General features: G+C 45.4%; 1 protein-coding gene across 1 annotated transcript in view; it reads right to left on the reverse strand.

Annotated features, from left to right (window-relative positions):
- Window positions 1-6,588, reverse strand: part of TRPC4 (transient receptor potential cation channel subfamily C member 4) — a 98,636-nt gene extending 92,048 nt beyond the window's left edge. Inside the window, exon 1 of the mRNA XM_024566758.3 lies at window positions 6,547-6,588. The gene's annotated coding sequence lies outside the window, so the exon portion shown is untranslated. The remainder of the gene's footprint in view (window positions 1-6,546) is intronic.
- Window positions 6,589-22,405: the final 15,817 nt, after the last annotated feature.

The raw sequence follows: 22,405 nt of genomic DNA on the forward strand, positions 1-22,405 counted from the left end.
CTTCAGTTAAAGTTGAACCTTCGGGGTGACCTTCGGGGTGCGCAGCTGTGCTGCAGCCAGCAGGAAACCTTCTTTACATAAAATGATACCCATGCCGTCACAAACAGGGGATGATTATCGATAAAGCAAGACAAACTCTCCGTTCTCTGAGCCACGTGTGCTATGCATTCTGCCTGTCCTCTCACTGTGTTGTGGGGGGCAGCTGTGGTGTGTTGTGGGGAGCAGCTGTTGGTGTGTTGTGGGGAGCAGCTATTGGTGTGTTGTGGGGAACAGCTGTTGCTGTGTTGTGGGGAGCAGCTGTTGCTGTGTTGTGGGGGGCAGCTATTGGTGTGTTGTGGGGGGCAGCTGTTGCTGTGTTGTGGGGGACTGTTGTTGGTGTGTTGTGGGGGACAGCTATTGGTGTGTTGTGGGGGGAAGCTATTGGTGTGTTGTGGGGGACTGTTGTTGGTGTGTTGTGGGGGGCAGCTGTTGGTGTATGCCCAGTTACTTGAAAGAGCAGCATGTTAAGATAAAGGAGTTAAAAGTAACAGCTGACAGCGGACCACTCCTCCGCGCATTCATTTATTCCATTCATCTACTCAAAAAGCAAAAACAGAACACTAATTACGCTAATTCTGTGAAATGAAAATTACAGTCCCGTGTGCTGTGGACTATGACCCAGGTAGACACAGGCTACCGGCTCACACACTTGTGCTGCTTTTCCACGCAGGTGTGTCCCACCTGCGGCCCACAGGCTGCATGCGGCTCAGCAGGACTGTGAATGCATCCCAACACAAAATCGCAAATCTACGTAAAACACGTTAAGACTTTTTTTGTGATCACATGTCACAGTGTATTTAATGTGTGGCCCAAGACAATCCTTCTTCTTCCGGTGTGGCCCAGAGACACCACAAGGTGGGACAGCTCTGCTAGGGGTGACATACATTTAACATGTGGCAGAGCATCTCCGCACCTTTCATGAAGTTTAACTCAGAACACTTCCACTCTCGATGAAGTCGAAGGAAAAGATCGTAACATAAAGCACCCCTGCCCCCCACGAGGGGGCCTCAGGTACTGCCTCATCTTTGACATCAATTTTCAACTTGATTTGCCAAATATAGTCACTCCAAAGAAGTCTCTACTTCCTTTACTCCAGTGGGTGTTCCCGAGAAATACTGGTATCCATCCTCTTTCAACTCTGCCCACGCCACTCACCATGTGATGGAACAAAGGCTCTCCCTCAAGACTTCCAGCCCAGCACCACTTAACCGAAGCACATCAGCCGCTGGTTCTACAGATCCCCTGGGAGCGAGCAGTGCGGGTGACTAGCTGACTGCACGTCGTGTCCGTTGAAGAACTGTGGGTTACTACTTCTGAAACGTGTGGAGTAATACGGTACTCAATATATCACATAAGTGCAATGTTGCTGTTATAACTGGTTTCGCCATACAAATAAATATGCTCAAACTCAGCCAACCACGGTACTATAAAACTGTGAAATAAATTAATGATGCTCAATTGCAGAACAGTAATGTCTACGGCGATCTAATTCAGTTGGAAACGTGAGCATTTTTGGAGCATCCTCCGGGTTTCTTGAGGGGGTTTACTGCCTAGTTCGGGAAACAGACCTCTACCCACCTGCAAGGCAGGATATAAGCAGGGTTTTACTTGTTTTACTTGCAGCACCTGGAGACAGGAAGGGAATTTGCAAGCAGACAGTAACATGGAGGTAGGCTTAGGGGTCAGAGAACATTTGAGGGGAAGAAATCAGAGGAGCTTTACCAGAAATCGCAAAGACGAAGAGCTTGCTCATGTGTTATCAATCTACTCATTCAGTTATCCATTTACTAATATTCAACCAATATTTATTGAGTGAATACCACTTCAGTGCTCCTGTCTGTAATGGTGTTCTTTTGAAAGACGCTACACTCAACTTCAGTATCAACAGGTCTTTGGACCGAAGCACTCTCTACTGGTTTTAACTGCAGGTATAGGCTTAAAAAAATCATGCCAAATTCCTTAAAATGTGCTATCGGCTAATAGACGTCTTCAGGGATGCATAGCTGAGAGCTACCTTAATGAGATACCAAGGGACGTTAAAAATAAATAGGCAATTAACTTCAGATAAAATTAAGACAAAACCACTTGTGTGGGAATTTTATATGACATTGATAAGAGGCAATATTAACCTGACACATCCTGACGTGGCTGCTATTTCTATAATCAAAGATACTTTATTAACAGCCTGCATATGATTGAAGATTGAGTGGAAATTTTTACTTAGAAATTAATAATGTTTATTTACAGAAAAATATATGACCTTGAGTTTATCCATGAAAATAAACTTTTTTTCCCTTTCTGCATGCATTACATTTATATTCAAGAGTAAGGAACGAAATAATTTTGAGAACAACCTGGTCTGCCTGAAAACTTACAGGGTTAACACAGTCTCGTTTCCAATGCCAGTGTCCGTAATGGGTTTGCATGCCAACGTTACATTAGGTAACACAGTAGAGAAATGAATAGCTCTAAGAATCAACGAATGTACAAATCTTGTTAGAAGTTTACTGATTTTATCTTTGAAACTACAAAAATTAAGGACAGAGTATTGGCTGTAGACGCAAGGAGACATGGGTTCAAATCCTGACCCTCCTACAGAACACCTTTGTGAATTTTCAGAAATCTAATCTTTTCAGGTTATTTAAAAGGTGGTCATAATACTTCAGTTTTAATGGATGTGAAGATAAACATTAAAAATCTTCTTTGTTTCCAGCATAGTGCCCGGCATATATTAAGTACCTGCAAATACTGGCCCCTCCTTTTATCCTCCTTTTCTTTTCTTTTTTTTTTAATAATAGCTCCTGTTTTCCTGTCTAAAATAAATGTTAACTCTTACTGGTATTTGTTCAAGCAAATTACTTACGGTGACTTTTTTCAACATATTTCAAAAATAGCAAACAACAATCAGAATATAGCAAAAGCATTTCTGACTCTCGTCCTTGCAGCTGCCATTTCTCTAAAAGAAGGCAGAGCTGGATAAAGCTACCGAGGCACCCTTTTACATTGATGTTTTCACCCCCATTTCTAACTTCCAGTGTGAAATGGTGCCCATGTGTCAGCTGTTACCTCTCAGTGATTCTGTGACACTGTTCTGTGTCCCAGAAAACATTTTTTTAAAGAGACAAAATGCACACTAATATTAATGGGACATCACCTACAGTTTGAAAGAGCAGGTCAGGTACTGAAACCATTCTCTCTCATATCCTCGTTAAGCAAAACGGAACTTTCAGAAGGATCATTACATTTTTTTAAATTTAAATAGATCACTTCATCTACCAAACAGTTCACAGAACCGTGTAGTTTTAAGTGGATGTACTTGCAGTGCAGGTGTCTTCGGTTTTCATTCTCACGGGTGAATGGCATCTTCTCCTAGATGCACGTTCCTCACAGAGGCACGTGGTAACAGTAATGTTCCCAGAGACCAGGCCAACGTCTGTGCTGATTAGACGGGCATATCCGTGACATATCCATGATACGCCATGATACATATATCCTGATCAAAACATTCTCAACTCTCTTTAAACACTGAGGTCTCAGTGCAGCTGAGAGGGTTAGGAATAGAAAACAGGAGGAGAAGAAAGGGCTCTAAAGCAGTTTTGTAAAATCACAACTGGGCAGAAGTAAATGTCCACCTGAAGTTGTGTCGAGTTAAGTAGTTTTAATGTTTATTTGGTGCAGAGAGGTGACCAGGCAGGACTCGGTGAGAAGACAAGGTTATGATTTGGGTCTGTCTCCTCCGCCTCACTTGAAAAGCGAGCCCAGTGGTCCCGCTGGGCTGTCCGTTGGTATGGAAGCAGCGAGGCACCCCGGTCAGGTGTGGCCTGGGCAATGCCCTGTGGGAAGTCAGGACAGGTCACCTGAGAGTCCTCCCATGGATAATGTTTGACAATCATAACTTGGGGGGGGCGGGATTTAGGAGTTTATTGTATTTTCCTTCATCCAGCTTGCTTTAAAAAAATGAAACACATTTTTACAAGAAAATATTCAGTGCTAGCTATTGTTTAGTATTTTTAATGTATCTATCTTTATTTGCAAAATCCTTCATCTCTCTAGCACTGATATTTACATTATTAAATATTGTACAGATGTGTGCATATCTTTATTTTTGTTCCAAGATATGCATTAATTAGAAAAGGCAGATTATTTCAGTTTTCAGCTGCTACATGTAACGTTGATAATCTGAATTACCATCAACTATGCTGGCACTTAAACATGCAAGCAGAAAAACATGACTTTTTCAACAACATGTCTATGAAAGCAGTTTTTAATTCGGTGGGTTAATCGGTACACATCCTAAGGGCTATTACTTTCATAGAAATTTCATCGTGTTAATAACAGGGTTTAAAAAGTTTAAAATATGTGTGCTGAACAGGAAATTCGAGTTTCCCCTAATCAGAAAGAATAAAGGCAATGTTTCTGGTGTTTCCTATTTATGTAAAGTATAAATTGATTAAGGTTATCTCACATGGCAAGGTATTTGGTCTCTTACTATATCAATGGCCCAAGAGGGCATCAAATTAATAGAAAACTTTAATTTTCTCATGGCTTTCTCTGTGCATTTTGATCTTGACCTTCTGAGAGTAACTACAACAGGGAAATCACCAACAAAAAAACTACAAAATTGTAAAGGTTAGAAGTAATGGAATGTATTCCACCTTCTACACATCTTGGAGAACGACGGCCACGTAAGCAAGTAAACTGAAACTCATCCGACTTCGCAACAGCAGAGGTTTTAGAAGCACTGTTAACGTTTGGCAGTTTCACTAAAGAGACGAGTTTGTTCTGCCTGTGGAGCTAGACGCTTTATGCTTCGAAGGATGCCCATGTTCACGTTCTTACTTACAAGAGAGAAATTTTCTGAATTTGCAACTACAAATCTTCCCACTCTGCCTCATTTGAAGGGCCTGTCTCTCTGTTCATTCGCTCAGTGACTGTGGAGTGCCTCTTCCCGTCAGTCCCCCTCCAGCCCTCAGTGTCTCTCCTGCGGCGCCCCTTTCCTGGCAGGAGCCTGGGAGCCCCTCACTCCCCAGCCGGCGCGGAGCCCAGCAGCTGAGCTCCAGGGCAGCTCTGTCGGAAGGCCCTCCAGCTCTGTGGGCTCTTAGCCACTAGCCACGCCTGGGCGTTCTTTCCGCCTGTGCTGAGCGCCCTTAATCCAGACACTTTGACAAAGTCCACTTACTGCCGACTGCTGTGCTCACAGGGTTCTGAAGGGTGTCTTTAACGACCTCACTCAATTTTGACTCCAATATCTCAAGTACTGGTTATACCTATATCTTACTGATTTCTTCTTATTTATTTATTTTTTTGCCTGAAATGCTTAAGAGGGGGGAAGGGGATTCCTGGCCTGCTGTCCAGGTGAATAGAAGGAGGTATTACAAACATTACGAATGTGAGGTTAAAGGAAAGGGTACCCCAGAGACCCCAACTGCAACGTTTCAACATCCACCCCCTTACCTTCCCACTGTCTAAATCAAAGTTTTCCTTTAAAAGAGAAAAACTCTAGTTAACCCTTTTCTTAAAGAATGTGTAATGTGATAGTTTAAAAAAAAAGGATACCTGAATGGTTTGGGTTTGGGTTGGTTTTTTTTTTCAGTTTTACAAGACTGCTCTCAATTTCTTTTTAATAAAACAAGCAAACCCTGCGCCTGCCTGCTGTCGCTCCCTGGGCTGGGCTCTTACTCAGTTAAGCAACCTGCTGCCTTTGTGGGGGTGGAATTTAACCGGGGAGGGTCCCCGAAGGTGCCACGTGAACAGGGGTACGACCTGGTGGACACAGGCAAGATCAGAGGGCCCCGTCCCACTCTCTCTCAAACTCTCCGGCCCCTTCCAGCATTCTCCCGCAGCCACAGGCAGCTGAGCCCCCAGCTGGAACGCGCTGTGCAGCCGGTCCCAGCGACCTGCCCGAGTAGTAAACAGTGCCCGGGATTTCGGTTTCCCAGCGCGCCGGGAATCCCTGGCGTGGGTCCCGCGGCGCGGGCAGAGTGGTTCTGGAGAGAGAAGGAAAATGACGCAGGGCGTAATCGGTCGACAGGGTACCGGTCGCCACCCGTCCTCAGGCCCCCGGCAGGTCCCCGGCGTGGCCAGGTAGGGCTCGCTGACAGGCTCCCAGCCGCCACCGAGATCTCTACGTTCCCCCCACGCGTGAGAGGCGAGAGGCAGCCGTGCTCCCGGCCCCGCGGCGCGGCCGCAGCGGCTCTGTTTACCATATAAGTCACACCGGGGTTCGCCCCGAGCCCGAGCCCCGCGCGGGGGGCGGCGAGAGGCTGAGGCGCGTCCCCGAACTCGGGCTCAGCACCGGTCCACCGCCGGGCGCCTCGCAGACCCAGGCGAGCCTTGAAGAGAAGCCACGCAGCGGGGCCTTTGGAACTGCTGATCCCCCGGGGACGTCGGTCCGCGTCCCCAGGGAGCCGGCTTCGCAGGCAGCCTGGGAAACTTCCCCGAGGTCCCGGGGAGGACGCGAGGCGCGGCTCGGGGCAGAGGGAGCTGTCGGAGGCGACACCGCCTTACCTGCAAAGTTGCGATCTTCGAGCTGAAGAGGGTCGCCCCGAGAATCGGCGCCGCGGGCGAATTCCAACGGGGGGCCTTCGTCTGGGCCGAGGTGCCCGGCGTCCGAGGAAGCTGGGGCCCCAGCCGCGGGCACCGCCTGGGCGGAGAGAGGATGCTCCTTGCGCGGCGCTGGGGAGCGGGGGAGGGGCGGCGGGGAGCGGAGGACGCGCCACCCCGCCCCCACCGGTCCCTCCGGATCAAGTTAGCGTTCCCACGGATGACAGCGGATGAGCCCAGAGGCAGGAACCCCGCCCGCGGTCCCGGGCGGCCGTCGGACTCTGTCCGCTCAGAGCCGGCTCGGCAGGGACGGTCTCAGAAGGTGCGCGCCCCGCGTACGGCTCTGCGGGGCGCTGGCGGGGACCCGCGCGCCCGCGAAGGCTGCGGGTGGGTGCCAGGCTCCCTGCGCCGCGTCGCCTCGGCGCCCCTCGAGGTCAGCCCGTGGGGCGGGCCAGGTCAGCACCCGGCAGCCTGCAGCCCGGCAGGGGAGCGGCCAGAGCCCGCGCAGTGGTCCGGGGAGCGAGCCAGACACACCTCCCGGCCTGGGCGGGCTCCGCGGGGAGTCGGACGCGGTGCGCGCCAGAACTCGGCTGCGTCCCAGCCCCCGCCCCGCGCCACGAGCTCGCGGGAGGCAGGCCGCCCCACTCGCAGAGGCACCTCGCCCCCACTCCGCAACTCTCCGAGCGTCTCCCACCCCGGCTCCTCGGGGCTCCCGCACCCCCTCTCCAGGCCTCCAGGTGTCAGGCTTCCCCTGCAAGAGCGGGGTTCTGCGGCTTTGCCACGCGAGCCGACAATAGAGACGGTCTCGGCGAACAAACCGGGAGGCTCGGCGTCCCTCCACCCCCACCCCCACCCCGCTGGGGCTTTCCAGCAGGCAGGGGAAATCAGTAAGTTTCCACACGTGAAATAAAACCCGAAACGCGCCCCAGCCTAGGAAGACGAGAGTCGGTGGCTTCGAGGGGTGCGCGCCTGCCTGTCTGCGCGAGATGCTCGCAGCGCACACTGAGGTTTCAGGGTGAAAGTGATCTCCTCCCGGCCAGGCTCCGGCGTCCGCGCAGGAAAATGAGATTCGAGCGCAGAGAGGTGGAGCTACCTCCTGGCAAAGTTGGCACTAACTTACTTGCTGGACCTGCGACGCTGTGGCTCCCAGCTGGTCACTCCCAGAGGCTCGGTCGCTCTACACCCTGTGACTCGAGTCCATTGTAAAACAGAGAGTGGCCTCCACGCGTCATCTTAGCCAGCGAGTATCCGGGTCAAGAACCTTCGGTTTCCACTCGATTTCCTTTGTGCCCCTAAAGCCCTGGAGGGCTGGGAGTCGCCCCTGGCCTCGGAGCCGATGCCCGGCGGCCCCAGCTGGGCGCTGGTGCAACAGATGAGCAGCGCCTTGCCTCGCGCCTCAGCCCGGCGTTGCTGCACCCTCGGGGAAGCGGCGCTCTGCCGGCCGCGAGGAGGACCGATTCCTTCCCAAGGAACAGTCCCCCGAGGGAGTCCAGGGAGGCGGCAGGCCGGCACCCCACGCCGCCTCCAAAGTGCAAGATTAATGCATTTCCTTCTCGCTATCTTCCCCCCCACCCACCCCCCCTTAGTTCCCAGGAGCCGAGGGTTTGGGGAGTATTTACAGGAACAAAGAGGATGTCAGTAGAGATCGCCGGGTGATGTGCGTTCTGCTTTTTCTTTGAAATCACTTCTCTTATTTCTAAATTTGTCTTTCTCTCCAGCCTGCAGCTCTTCTCACGGGTTCATCTCAAGTCCAGCCTGGACCCGGGTTCTCAACGCCTGGGAGCACACGACCTCTAGGTCATCTTCTCCAAAATATCGAGGTGCACTGAAGCCAAGCTGGTTCCTGTGATCTCTCCCCAAAAAACAACCAAAGGGAGGACAGCAAAAGATTTCCATTCCTTCCCCAAATCTCTTTTCACCCTTCACCACAAAAAGTACATTAACATCTCTCCACGGTTCTCAAATTTTCTTAGTGTTAAATGGTGGCTTTTCTCAAATATGAAAGAATGTATTTTTATCTGTAGACATAGTAATGAACTTGGTAACACATGTAAGTCCACTTCCTGACAAGAGAGGGGGGACCGCACATATGAACATCAATTTCATGCCATTCGACTCTATTTTTGTATTTCTTCATGACATAACATTCCCATCAATCATCAGTAATTGAAATGTTGTATTGCCTAAGAAATGAAAGTGAAGCTCACATTTATCCATGTCGTGTTTTGTCTTGCTCTGAAAAACAACATTCTACATGTTCTGTTGGATTGTCTTTATTTTTCATTGTATATTTTCCATTACCTTTTCATGCCCTTATAACATGCTCAGTCATCACACTGTTGTCCATGTCTGTGAGTCCTTCTGCCTTTTTGCTCATTCCTCCCCCCCACACTCCCCCAAATAGAACTCCACATACTGAGATGTGCCTACATCTTATAATCCACTTTAAAATACATTCAAAGGAAAGTGGCACCGTGACGACCGGACCCAAAGATCAGCGATTAAGAACTTCACTCTGCAACCTTAGCACCTGTGACAAGTCATTCACGCCCTCCTGCCTCTTCTAGGCCATCTCGGCAGAGATGTTGGTGAGAAGCATTTTTGTCTATGCCCCTAATTTGTTGTTTTTCCAATCAGAAATATGCCTGTGCACCTTCAGTAAACACAGAACAGAAAGGAGCCGCACGGGGAGCCGCCTGAGAGGATTGTGTCCATGGAAAGAAGACGGCGCCATTGATCTGTGAGGCGCATTTCAAAGGTGGCACGTGATTACCGATCGCTAACCTTATGCCGTCTACTAAAAAGATTAGCGGTTACAGGGAAATTACTTGAAATACATGTGAAAACACAGTAAACTGCATATACCACCGTCATGAGCGATAGAAGGAGGAAGGTTGGTTTTTGTTTACAATTTTAAATACAAATTTGGCATTATTCCACCAACCTGCGTTCTGCTTAACACGCAGCGCACTGCAGCCAGAGTGACTCACAATACACGCTGCATGCAGACGGAAAGTTTCGGTTCAGCATCTGAGTCAGAAAACCAGAAAGGACAAAACGAGGTGCTCTGGTTTTGAAATTTGCAAGACACAAGGTTACCCAAGAAATGGTGGCAGTGACACTATTCTCTCTAATGCTCACTTGTGGATAAACTATACCATGGAAATGAAATTACAGTTGTCTTAGGAACTCAACTTTTGACTGACTTCTAAGTATTACTCCCACACCTAGGAGCTAGGTCATGAGTGAGGAATTCCGAAGCTGCTATATCTCAGACGTAGAGCCTTAGAGCAAGGTATGTGGCACGTGCGTCACTGTTAGCATTTCCTGGGAGATCAGCGCCTGGTACACAATGAGGTCATCATCAGGTACACCGGAAGGGCCTTATCTTATCCGGGCAAATTTGGGAAATGGGTTAGCATCGTCTTGGAGGCCCATGTGACCTGTGTCCTGCCTGTGTGACCAGAACTTTCCCTTATTCTGTACCAAGACTCACCCAGGCCCCTCCCTGTAGGTGTTGGGTAGGGTTGAGGTGGGGGGCGGGCGGGGAGCTTGGTAGCCTGCTCAGCTCCACTGTAGGCAGCAGCCCTTGCTGCACCCCACCCATCCCCCCACGTGCCATCCCCTGTGACTAGGCTTCGATCCAGTCTGCCTGGACTGAGCTTCCAACCCAGCTTTCGGCACGCATTAGAAAACATTTTAATATTTTCAAAGGTACCAAGTTGTCTTCAGAAACGTTTCTCTGAAATACTTAAGTCCTTCTCATCTTGCACATGGGATTATCCCCAACTGTAAGACTTTGTGGAGAGCTTTTGTACACACACTTTTGTCTTCACGTCTGATTGCGTCCTCGGAGATAGCGCCGCTGCGTCAAAGGGCGGGGCTATTTTACAACTCGTGATACAAGTTACAGGTGTTTCGCGGAGCCCTCCTCACATGGGTGCACATAGCTTGCTTTTCCCTTTTCTTTTTTATATTTTTGCTGACTTCTTGTTTTTAAAAAATTACATTGGTACCTCAATGTAATGAGTTGTATTATTAAAAAATCTAAAATACATGTGTATATTTATGCTTTGCTATTTCTTTATTTTTGGGTGAGTTATAGACCTTTCCAAGACCCACAGGGTTTGTCCACTTGATTCATGATAGGTCTTAATATATTAAGAGCATTAGTCCCTCACCATATTTATAGCAGGTTTTGCTCATTTTTATTCATTGTTAAAATATCAGATATGTTATTTGTTTTTAAAAAGGTTCAATTCCTTTTCCATTTTTCTCTATTTATTGGGGTGGCATTGGCTAATAAAACTATATAGGTTTCAGGGGTACGACTCTATGATCCATCACCTGTATACTGTACTGTGTGTTCACCACCCCCAGTCAGATCTCCTTCTGCGAACATGTATTTGGCCCCCTTTGCCCTTTTCTACCTCCCCCCACCCCCCGCTCTGGTCACTGCCACACCGTTGTCTCCCTGAGTTTTTGTTTGTTTGTCTTCTTTGTCAGTTGGTTGCTTCTAGGTTTACGTCCCACATGAGTGAAATAGTTCTTGACTTTATCTGACATTTCATGTAGCGTGATATTCTCAAGATCCATCCATGTTGGCACAAATGGCAGTATTTCGTCATTTCTTATGGCTGAGTAGTGTTCCATTGTGTACAAGTACCACACCTTCTTTATCCAGTCGTCCACGGAAGGACACGTGGGTGGTCTCCGCGTCTTGCCTCAGTGGATAATGCTGCAGTGAACACAGGGGTGCATGTATCTTTGCTAATAATTTTTTCACTTTTGGGGGGTAGCTATCCAGAAGAGGGGTGGCTGGGCCATAAGGTAACGCTCCTCGTAATTTTTTGAGCAGCCTCCACACTGTTTTCCACAGTGGAAGTACTAGTTTACATTCCCACCAGCAGAGACTGAGGGTTCCTCTCTTCGCTCCATTTCTCCAACACCTGTTACTACTTTCCTTGTTGCCGATAGCCTTTCTCACAGGTGTGAGGTGGTGCCTCACTGCAGTTTTGATTTGCATTTCTCTGGCAGCCCCTGAAACTGAGAGTCTTTCCACGTATCCGCTGACCGTTTGCAAATCTCCTTGGAAGACACGTCTGCTCAGACCCTCTGCCCACGTTGTAATTGGACGGCTTCTTCGTTTGGCATTGAGTTGCGTGAGTTCTTTCTGTATTTTGAATATGAACCCCTTGATGAGCTCCTGTTGCAAATATCGTCTCCCATTTGGTTGGATGTTTTTTTGTTTTGTTGATTTGCTGTGCAGAAGCTTTTTAGTTTGATACAGTTCCATTCACTTATTTTTGCTTTTGCCTCCCTTGCCTTTGATGTCAAATTCATGAAATCCTCTCTAAGACCAGGGCCCATACGTTTAGTACCTATGTTTTCTTTCATGTATTTTATTGATTCAAATCTTACATGTAAGTGTTTCATCCATTTTGAGTTAATTTTTGTATATGATGACGAATAGCAGTCTAGTTTTATTTTATTTATATATTTATTTTTTTGCACGTGGCTTTCTGATTCTTCCAGCACCATTTATTGAAGAGGCTTTCTTTTCTCTTTTGGATGTTGTTGGCTCCTCTGCCAAAAATTATTTGCCCATATATATGTCAATCTTTTTCTGAGCTGTTAATCCTGTTCCATTGGTCTATGTGCCTGTTTTTCTGCCAACGCCACACTGTTTTGATTATTGTTGCTCTGTGGTATAATTTGAAGTCAGGAAAGGTGGTATCTCCGGCTTTATTCTCTCTCAGGGTTGCTTTGTCTACTTGGGGTTTTCTGTGGTTCCATACAAATCTGATATTTTTTGTGTTTTATTTCTCAAAAAAATGCCATTGGTATTTTGATGAAGATTGCATTAAATCTGTGTATTGCTTTGGGTAATATGTACATTGTAGCTATGCTGATTCTCCCAATCAATGAACACATTATTTTTGTGTTTTCTTCAATTTCTTCTAATAATGTCTTGTAATTTTCAGTATATAGGTCCTTCACAGCCTTTGTTTATTCCTAGGTATTTTATTCTTTGTTGCAATTACATAAGTAATTTTTTACTTCATTTTCAGAAATTTCATTGTTAATATATAGGAATGCAGTGAATTTTTATATGTTGTTTTTGTATCCTGCAACTTTATTATACTTGTTTATTGTTTCTGATAGTTTTTTGGTGGAGTCTTTAGGGTTTTCTGTGTAAAGAATCGTGTCACCTGTGAAAAGTAACACTTTACTTCTTCATTCCTAAGCTGGATGCCTTTGCTTTCTTTCTGTTGCCGGATGGCTCTGGCAGGGACTTCCAGCACCATGGTGAACAAGAGTGCTGAGAATGGGCTTGCTTGTCTTCTTCCTGATCTTGGAGGAAAAGCTTTCAGTTTTTCGCCATCAAGTATGATATTAGGTGGGGGTTTGTCATATGTTGCATTTATTACGTTCAAGCACTTTCCTTTTACACCCATTTTATTGAGTGTTTCAATCATAAATGGATGTTTTCGCTTGTCAAGTGCTTTTCCTGCATCTATTGATATGATCATATATGATTTTTATTCTTTCTTTTGTTAATGTGGTGCATTATATTGGTCATATTGCCTATGTCGTGCAGTTATGCAGCCCTGGAAGGAACCCCACTTAATCAGAATGCTTTAGCTTTTTCATGTATTGTTGTATTCAGTTTGCTGGTGTTTTGGTTAGGGTTATTGCGTCTGCATTCATCAGAGATATTGTTCTGAAAGGCTGTGTGTGTGTGTGTGTGTATCCTTCCCAGGTTTTGGTATTCGGGTAACGTTGGCCTTATAATGTGAGTTAAGAAGTGTTGCCTCTTCTTTAATTTTTTGGAAGATTTTAAGAAGCATAGGTATCAATTCCTCTTTCAATGTTTGGTAGAATTCACTAGTGAAGCCATCTGGCCCTGGATTTTCACTTTTGGGGAGGTTTTTGGTGATTGTTTCAATCTCCTTATGGTTGATTGGATTATTTAGATTTTACAGTTCCTCATGACTCAGTCTGGAAAGGTTATAGGTTTCTAGGAACTTATCTACTTCTTCTAAGTAATTGAACTTGGTGGCACCCAGTCTTTCCTAGTATTCCAGTATGATCCTTTGCATATCTGTGATAACTTCTGCTCTTTCATTTCTGATTTTATTTGAGTCTTTTCTCTTCTTTTTATATTGAGTCTAGCCAGAGGATTGTCGGTTTTATTAATCTTCTCAAAGAACCAACTCTTTGTTGAATTAATTCTTTTGTCTTTTTGTTCTCTACTTAATTCTTTAATTCTTACGTTCTTTTATCTGCTGACCTTGGGCTTTGGTCTTCTTTTTAACTCAGTTCAGTTCTAAAGTGGGAAACAGATGAGCACCTTTCTATAGATTTGGCTTAGAAATCCATGTACATAAATGTAAATTAGTGTAAACTGGTCATTGTAAATTGCTTAAGATACTTACCAGGTTACATGTTGCTTTGTTTTTTTACTTTATATAGGAATATGTTCATTTTATGATTTTTCGTAGAGGGTAAAGGTGTTTCCCAAAGTGGTCATAGAAATACAGTGTATTCAAAGAAGTTAAGGCTTATTTTGATACAATTTTTGCAGTGTTTCCATGCAGAAAATGTAGAAGTTTCCAGTTTGTCAGTGAATTTAAGCAGAGAAAACAGCAAATTCAAGAAATTCAGAGCTGCAGGAGCAATTCCGTCTTGAATTGTCCGGACTGTCTGTTCTTCCAATGACGCTGGGAAAGCCAGCTTCTGCTGGGTGGGAAATAAACCAGGCGAGAGTGTGTCTCGAAAGAGCACTGAGTTCTTAAGTTTTAATAAATGTCACTTTGATCTATTAACACACATATATTCATTTGTCTTCGGAAGTAAGAGTGTTGGGCATCTTACCTCTCATGAGCTCTTTACGATGTAAGGTTTTAAATTATTTCAGGTTCCTGGCGAGTACTAGATGTTGGGCTGTATCTGAGATCGTGGTGCTTTAGAATCAGAGCACCTGTCTGTGAGGCCTTTCTAACAACGGAAACCCTATTTTTCATCATCATAAGTTCTAAAAAGTTGTTTTGATAAATTAGAATATGAAATATGTAGCTCACTGGCTAGTGTGGCTCAGTGGATTGAGCATCGGCCTGTGAACCAGAAGGTCGCCGGTTTGATTCCCAGTCAGGGCACTTGCCTGTGTTGCGGGCCTGGTCCCGGGTTGGGGCCTGTGTGAGAGGCAATGGATCCATGCTTCTCTCGCACACCGATATTTCTCTCCCTCTCCTTCTCCCTCCCTTCCCCTCTCTGTAAAAATAAATCAATAAAATCTTTAAAAAAATAAAATGTCAAGTTGAAAAGGCCTGCTTATATTTATTAATTTACTTGCCCGTACATTTAAAGTCACATTATAAGAAGTAGAAGCATTTGAGAAACATCTCTACTGGACTCTGTAGCAGCTGCACAGAAGACCTATGTTCACATGCATCCACCCACCCGAGGTGCCCTGCTCTCTTGACCGCGTGATGCACTCGAGTGCGACACTGTCGCTCGGGGGTTTACCTTCTGCCCCAAGAACCCCGTCACATAACCGCAGAAAAAGTCGTTTCTTCCTCACACATGTGTGTACGCTGCCGATCATCGCAAAACAGACAAATAAGGACAGCGAGGCTTCTCAATAAGACAAGACTAACGTCCGTGGTTATGGAACAGAAATTACAAGCACATGTTTGTAGAAATAATGACTACACCTGGGCCGTGTGTCCTGTTCTTCTCCGGTACTGACAGCTCCTCGCCGCTGAGTTCTGTGGCCTGCGTGGCCCGCACTGATTGAGGTTCAGGCTGATCTGCTAGATGTTACTTTATGTCTTATTAATCAAAATGAGGTCAGTAAGAAAACTCTCAGTCCTAATGCTGCATAATAGGAAGAGCTATTTAAAGACTGTGAGAGGGGTTATTTCTTTTCTGAGTTGTAATGGAGACATACAAGCGAAAATCAAACACAGATTCAATCAAATGACCTGGTGTGGGTGGCTGTGCTGACAGCTGTGTTAAATGCCAAACTAGCTGTTTTCTGGAGTTAGTTCAGTTATTCTGATTGCGCCAGCCTCTCATTTGGAAGGAAATATAGTTGTTATTAGTTGCTTCTAAGGAAGAGAGAGAGAGAAGAGGACAGAAGAGAGGGAGAGAAGGAGAGAGGAAGGGAGGGAGGGAGAAAAGGAAGGAGAGAAAAATCTGGTCCCTAGGCCCTAGAAGTAGTTTACTCCTGACTAGTAAGTCCAACTCCCTGAACTCAAGAACGTAATAGAAGTATGTTCCTTTTTATTATTCTCCAGCCATGTCATGGTGGTTTCAGATCAGTGGTGCCACTTTCATGCCAGAGGTTCCTGAAGTCAAGTTCAAAAGCCAGCTGCTGTACCCAGGCCCCCAGCTGGATCTTATCCCAGCCTGGCGCCGACCTGGGGCACTCATTGCTGAGAAAGGCATTTTTGATGTAGCAGAATACAAAAACGCATCTCCACTTCTCCAGAAAGAGAATGTCCTGTTGATGTTTTCTGCTTGTTTCTTTTGAAGCATCTTTGTCTTTCATAAGAAAGTATAAGCTTGGTTGAATATATTAAAAGCCAGACTTTGCCGTTTCCACTTGGAGGGGGCGGCGTGCGTGTGTGAAGAACCAAAAGAAATGTTCTTCCAAAGGAGCAGCACTGTCCTTCCCGACAGAGACTGCCTGCTGCCCACAGATTCTGCATGCTTTGGATATTTTTCATTGTTGAAATATTTTAAATTTCAGGAAAATAGTAGATTTTCTAAAGAATGTAGGCACCTGTTAGATAACTGAGAAATATACATAAAAACAAGCCCTTATTTCTAGAATGTCAAGGCCTGGACAAAGTTTGGATAGCGCCGCACACGGTCAGCCTACGGGGTCTCAGCAAGTTTGCCTGGTTGCGTGAATCTCGTGTAACTTGGACATAATAGTGTCTTGTATGATAATCTCAGAAAATTTTCAAAATCTTTGTAAGTAAAACATCCTCACGAGCTATCTAGAACTATATCATATCACGCCATACCTATCTATCTAACACGGGATTAATTTTACTTCTTATTACAGCACACGAACTTTGTGCTGTTCCAAATTTTATTTCAAGTTGATGAACCATGTCCAGGGAAACTAGTTTCCAAGGTTTTTTTTTTCAAAACATGTCTATGTAGAGAAAAACTGGGGTTTTTTTAGGTGGAGTGCCTTTCATAGCATTACTATTTAATGCTAACGAAAGAAAGAAGAAGGAAGCATAAGATTAGTATGCAAGGATCTCCTAGAGAGAGAGCAGCAATACCCATGGAATGAGTGATGCAGCCGGGAGAGCGGGTGATTACAGTAAAGGTTTGAATTGAGACGAAGGCTGGAAAGCTGCGAAATGACGGGGAGAGCGCACCTCCTATTCCTCCCGGCCGCAGGAAGGTAAGAGTGGGCTCAGTGGCCAGTCTGGAGGACTGGCTGCGGAGGCAGCAGCACCTTCTCAGGACGGCCTGGAACGATCTTATGTAAATGTGACATTAGCGTCCGGTGCCCCAGCTGTGCAGTGCGGTCATTCCATCCTTAATGACTTTGCACAGGGCACGTGGCCCTGGCTCTGCACCAAATTCCAGAATCTTTCTCCTGTTTGTGCCGGGGCGTTCCCCAGAGTGACCTAAAATCCTCACGCTCTCGGCTCTGAGCCTCCTATTCACAAAAATTGCCATATAGAAAAAATCACTAGGAAGATGCATTTGATGCTTAGTTTGTTAAAATGTCATACATAATGCATCTAATTGTCTTTCCCTGCACTGGAATGCCAATTTTTGAGGAGTGCTTCGAAAACACATGTATTTGTATCCACACCTGCATATGTACGCACACAAAGAAGTCAAGCAAAATAATTTCTAATGGAAAGTTAATGAGTCAGACTACGGAATACAGATATAAAAACCTTTTTTATTTTCACAGTAAATGTTAAAATGTTCTTGCAAGTAGAAACTAGCAAAGAACAGTGTCGTATATGAAAAGTAATACCAGGAAAAGAGAGGTCACTGTTTAGTCATTTAGCACAAATTATACCCCAAAGGCAAAGAAATGGGTCAAGAGCAAATAAATTCAGCTTTAAGAATTACAGCTATCTTGATTCAACAAATAAATACTTCTATTTAAAAATTCTTTGACATTGTTTATGAAAGAACACTATTTGAGGTAAACACATTTTTGTATACCTGGCTCTCTTGCAAGATAGAGAAGTTCAGTTGATGTCATTATTATTGAGGCCAATTACTTATTAAATTTCAAGATGGGAAGTGAAAACAATGTCAATGGCAAACAAAACCTATTTCTGATATCTAACGAGCACCGTCAGAAAGCCGTGGGAAAGCCAGGCATGAGCAGGACTCAGTGGGCCTACACGTGGTGCTGGGAAGAAAGTCAGTCAGCCAGATCTGTCCCTTTCCATCCCAGCTCCACATTTCCACACAGACATTAAAAAACTGATAGAAAACATTAAATTTTAAAAATATATCAGCTAGAAAATGTCCTAAGATATGTTCTAGAGTAGAGAAAAAGCATCTGGCCAATTATGAGTGGATAGACATATGTGAGCAGAAGCAGCAACAGCCCTGGCCAGTGTGGCTCCGTGAGTTGGGCGGCAACCCACAGGGCGAAGGGTCGCTGGTTCGATTCCCAGTCCGGGCACATGCCTGGGTTGCGGGTTCAGTCCCCAGTCGGGGCATGTCCAAGGGGCAACTGATTGATGCTTCTCACATTGACGTTTCTCCCCTTCTCTGCTTCCCTTCCCCTCTTTCTAAAAATAAACAAATAAAATCTTTTTTAAAAATAGCAACAAGTAGGCTATATTGGTCACTGGTATGAAATGCTCATCACAAAATATAATTAATAGAAGGGCAATGTGGAAATTGCCGAGACACAGAGAACCATTCCATCGCCCAGGCGGATTCCCCTGACCGTATCGACATGGATTTATTTTAAATCGGGGCAAGTAAAGCGAGAAGAATGCCTCATGCTCACTGGGGCCATCGCAAGTCACTGCCGTCATTTCCGTTCCCCTACCACGGTCCGACTATTCACAAATGTTTGAGGAGAGACGCATTAGCTTTACAGAACTGATGCTAAATCTTATCTGAGTTTTGTTATCGGCGTAGGGATTCATAAGCACATGAGATTACCCGAAAAGGGGCATAACCTGAATAGAACAGAAGTTACCAGATAAGAAAAAAAAACACCATCCACTTTCCTCACAGTTTGCAGACTTTTACTGTTTTCCAAAATCAATTTGCTCCAGATTTCTTCCTTATTTTAAATGAGCCATTTTTAGCATGAAAGCTATCAAACAGCTAAATGTAACAAGCCAGTATTTTTTCTATGTTCTTCAACATACATTTTTTCCCCTTCTGAAAAGCCAAATAATTATACATATTTCTTTTGGAATCTAAATTTACATTCTAATACATGTCTACAAAATCATCCATAATAACACTAACTGTTTCTTAGCCAAAATAAATGAAGATGCATTTGATATTTAGAGCTTGTTAAAAGGTCTTCTTTTAATTTTTTATGTATTGATTGGAGAGAGAGAGAGGAAAGGAGAGAGAGAGAAGTGGGGATTTGCTGTTCCACTCAGTTTTGCATTCATTGGTTGCTTCTCGCATGTGCCCCGTGCACCGGGGACGGAGCTCGAAATCCTGGTGCATCAGGACAACGCTCTAAACAACTGAGCTACACGGCCGGGGCCCACGTGGGATCTTCAATAACTTCAGATGTCGCAGGAAAAAGAAGAGAGATGAACACGTGGTGAGGACATAAACATTATCCACAAAAAAGAAAAAAGACAGAGGGTAGAGTGGAAATGCTGGAGTGAATAGAGCGATAAGGGGGGGAAAAGGCTAATAGAATCATTACCAACACCTCTTAAGTGGAAAGGCATACCTGTCTCCCTCTACCACCCTCACTCTTGCATTTACTGCAATCAGTCAAATGCTCCCTTTCCACAGAAGGAATTCTCACCTGCGGGGAGTAACTTTCACAGTCCAGACTGGTTACGGAACGTAAAGGGCAGGCTGGAACCTGGTGCCAAAAAGGTTTTCTCACTCAGAGTTTCAGCAGAACAGCTTTTTCCTAGAGTGGGATGTTACCCGGTGCATCTTTACTGCATTTTCTAGATAATTGCTATAATTTGGTTGTGCCCATGGAAAGCAAGAACATCTTTTGTTGGGCTTAGGAAACCATATCTAATAATTATTTTTTAAATATAATTTCTGTCTTTGGCTCTGGTGATTTAATGAAAGTGAAGGGCTAAATGCCACGGTCCCTCTCTGCTCCCTCGAGTTACAGTTTTCCTGCGATGAAAGCCACTGTTCCCTTTCGCGAGCTCTAGACACTCACTCAAACCCACCACTATCAGCACAGAGAGGGACCCGTCTCCCCTGGTCTTAGAGATGGGTCCCAGGGGTGGGCGGTTGGCCCAGGCTGGGCAACTGGCTGCCTAGAATTTACATGTAATGAAAGGGGAAGCGATCCTGTCCTGTGAAGCTTCTGGGATCAGATCGGTTAAGCCAAGAGCTGCTGCAAGGGGCACCCCCCCACCCCCCCACCCCCCCACTCCCCCACCCCCCGGCCCCTGCTCGTGGAGAAAGCCCTGACTCGCCAGGAGGAGGAACGGTCTCTGTGACGTCCCAAGAAGAGACAGAGGGAGTTGGGGGGAGATGGAAATGAATATATGGCAAGAGGCATCTCCACACAGCAACTGTATCGCTACAAGCAGCCAAACCAGAGACCAGTTTCGCACTGCCCGTCCTCCAGGTGACTCCGTGCATTTGAGTTTTTGTCTTCTGGGAAACCGGCTTGAAGTGGGGGGCCTCTCACTTAAAAAACTGAAGTCCCGACTGACCCAGGAAGGAAGGGGTAGTGAGAGAAAGAGTGTGAGGAAGGGAGGGCCACTCCGGCATCAGCTCCCACAGCTCCCAGCCCTGAGCTGCTGGAGGAGTGGCGTGCCCGTATTCGCCATGTACGATGCGCACTTTTTTTTTGCTCAAATTTTTGAGGGAAAAATAAGGATACTCATTATATATGGGTAGTACCTGAAATACCTTGTATCTGTTCTTGTGTTTTGTAATTATTGGTTACGTAAAATTTCTTGTACCATAATATGTTCAAAATTAATGCTAAAACTTCTTTATAATACAAACCAAGTATCTAAATATAAATAAATAAATAACTGAACTAAAAAATTAAAATGAAAGGTTTTTTTCCTGAACATTTGGGCCAAAAACGTGAAATACGGTATCCTATCTTCATGTCAGTCATTCATTAGTAAAATGGGAATGCAAAGCTTTGTCTCCTGGAATTCCTGGAAAACCTAATGTGACTAGCAGGAGGGAGGGGATGTCTAATTGTCCTACATTGAGCCGGAAAGTCTACCCAGACTTTCAGTTTGCAGTCAGACATTGAAGTAGAGCTGGAACCCGGCAGAGGACAAAGGGAGGACAAAGGACGAGTGACTCGGGGCTCGTGGTGCGGTGTGGTGTCTGTCTCGGGAACAAGACTCCTGGGAAGCCCTCCTGCCCAAGCAGCTGTCTTCACATTTCCCTCGTAGGATAATCTTCCTACTTTTCCTTTTTCCTTAATCATGCCCAGCCTTTCAAGTCAACAAACCTACAATGCCATTTTCTGAAACACTTTGGTTTTTTTCAGGCTTTGCAGTTTTGTTTTGTTTTTTAATCTACAACAAAGGATATGTTTATTGATTTTTTTTTAGAGAGAGCAGAAGAAGAACAGGGAGACAGAGAGAAAGAGAGAAAAACACTGATAAGTTGCCTCTCATAAATGCTCCAACGGGGACAGAACCCACAACCTTTTGGTGCACGGGACCAGCTCCACCTGACTGAGCCCCCGGCCAGGGCAGCTCTGCAATGCTTTATCCTCTTCAAGAAAACGAGCGCTGGAGACCCACTTTCAGAACTCTTAATAGAGCCTGGCTCCCTCATTTTCCTTTGTATTCTAATCCACATTATTTTGTGATATTTAATGTAGAATATAGAACTTTTTTCTGTTTTTTTTTTAAATAGGGCTTTTTTTTTGTAGTGGTACTAACTGTTTCTATCAGGGCTTACTACCCAAAATGAATAAGGTGGGGGGTATTGTGTACGCCAGGTGTTTCTGGGCGTACACAATAAACCAACCATCAGTCTATTTTATGACCCTAGAGGAAGTGACATCTGTGTTGGGCAGGGACAGGACTTCACCTGTCATGTTACCTTATTGTTCATGGTTTAACGGCTGCAATAAAGCAGGGTGCTGAGTGACCATGCTATTTCGTCGGAGGAGCCTGTGCCTCCGCGTGGCCATCCTTCCTGATCTTCTGTAACATTTGAAGGAGCGGCTGCTTGGCTTTTCCCATTTGATGGTCTGGTAGGAGGAAAGAACAGTGGAAGAGATGTGTGGCACAAAGTTCTAGTGGGTACACCTTCCATTGGAGAGTCTCTCTGGGTTTAAATGTCTTCTCTCTCATTGGCATTTCCTTGTCAGCACCCAGCAGGGACCGAAGTGCCACATCGGTGTGTACGATGTAACCAAAATGCGGTTAACGAGGAAGAAGGCTGGCATGACCCTAAGGTCACATCGCTCGAGTCCGTTGCTCCAGATGGTCTCCTGACTGAATGACTTCACATCACTCCGCTTATTTGTGAGACACGTGCATGAGGAGAACTTTATCAGAAAAACAGGAAACTTCTGAAAGCTGGTTGCATAGAATTATGGTGAATCAAAAAATATCCACATTGGGTAATGACAAATGAATATTCTATAGTTTAGAGT

Source organism: Desmodus rotundus, chromosome 13, assembly GCF_022682495.2.
Source record: "Desmodus rotundus isolate HL8 chromosome 13, HLdesRot8A.1, whole genome shotgun sequence".
NCBI classification, from domain to species: domain Eukaryota; kingdom Metazoa; phylum Chordata; class Mammalia; order Chiroptera; family Phyllostomidae; genus Desmodus; species Desmodus rotundus.